This window comes from Mandrillus leucophaeus, unplaced genomic scaffold (assembly GCF_000951045.1).
Source record: "Mandrillus leucophaeus isolate KB7577 unplaced genomic scaffold, Mleu.le_1.0 Scaffold343, whole genome shotgun sequence".
Classification (NCBI taxonomy): Eukaryota; Metazoa; Chordata; class Mammalia; order Primates; family Cercopithecidae; genus Mandrillus; species Mandrillus leucophaeus.
The window spans coordinates 780,077-781,427 of NW_012103621.1; the positions used below are offsets into that span (position 1 = coordinate 780,077).

Here is a 1,351-nt window from a genome sequence, read left to right on the forward strand (position 1 = left end):
TACGTGGCAAACACGGTTGTATGTTTTACGTGTTAACTTTTTACTCTTCATAATGTCTCTCTCTGTTATCATCCCTGTTTTATAGATGAAGACACTGAGGCACAGGGAGGCTAAGCAATGTGCCCAGAGACACACAGCTGGAAAGTTGCTGAGCCAGAATTTGAACTCACGAAGTCTGGCTCCAAAGCCTACTGTTAATCACTATACTGTCTAGCACTTGCCTGTAAGCAAGGACTCTTGTTGTGGTCATGTGAGAAATGAATGAATGAATGAATGAGGACTGTCTAGAGTAACCCAACCAACAACTTGCACAGCAGAGCCATCAGGAAGCACTAAACGAGCTCACAGGCACTGTTTACAAACAAGATTCTTTTGGCCCTACAATTACACATTCTGCTCTTCCTTATCTCACGCAAAACTACTCAGAGGGAAAGGCGCCCAGCCCAGTATGCCTACCCTCTTCCCCACTGGTTCTCAAAATCAAAGCAAAGCCAACCGGTTTCCTCCAGTGACTTAAAACAGAGCAAAGTCTATCCTGCCACACAGAGGGCGGCTGTCATCTCTTCCTTCCGCTAACAAAAGGGCTTCAAACCTGGGGACTGGGGTGGGCAGAAAACTCGGCATCGGGAATCCGAATGTCCCTACTTACTGGCTGGAAGGCGGGGCCAAGTGGCGTGGGAATGGGCGGGCCTGACCGGCTCGGCAGGTGAAACACTGACCACAGCAAGCTCTCCTTGGAAAAGGCCGGCCAAACGTGGCCTTGGCAAGCAGGTAGCTGTGACTCGTACCTGAACGCCGCCCGGGATATAAAAATTCCCCAGCAGCGGTAGCGCCCGTGCCAAAGAGTGAGGGCTCTTGGAGGAAGCCCTGGCTGGCCCTCCCTTGGGACTCGTTCTAACTATCAGCTCACTCTTGGGATTAGGAGGGAAGCACGGAGAGGCAGAAGGTGTCTTTTTGGGAAAATCTGGCTGGGTTCACACACCGGTTGCTTCACTCACTGGCTGGGTGACTCTGGGCAAAGCTGGCAGTGCCCACTTCCCAGAGCTGCGGCGGGGACTGAAGCTCCCGCGGCCTCCCGGTACCCGGCGCGAGGCAGCCCTCGCCCCTGCCGCCGGGGAAGGGCAGAGCCCCCAGCCGAGGAGGAGGCATTCGCCGGGGCCATTTCTGCTGCACCCGATGGCTTCAGGCTGTCACTCCGATTCCACCGCCGCGGCCGCCGGGGCCCGCCCCGCCTACTCGCAACCCCCACCCGGCTCCCAGCTCCTGGACCCCTGCCCTCACCTTCGCCGGGTGGTCAGAGCTGTTCGCCCATAGTCCGTAGCCCAGAGCCGGGGCTGCTCGGCTCTCCGTC

General features: G+C 56.7%; 1 protein-coding gene across 2 annotated transcripts in view; it reads right to left on the reverse strand.

Annotated features, from left to right (window-relative positions):
• The window catches only part of STK40 (serine/threonine kinase 40), a 54,603-nt gene extending 53,252 nt beyond the window's left edge, over positions 1 to 1,351 (reverse strand). Inside the window, exon 1 of one of the 2 annotated variants that reach the window (XM_011989008.1) lies at positions 1,282 to 1,351. The gene's annotated coding sequence lies outside the window, so the exon portion shown is untranslated. The remainder of the gene's footprint in view (positions 1 to 1,281) is intronic. The other variant, XM_011989009.1, reaches the window with a different exon arrangement.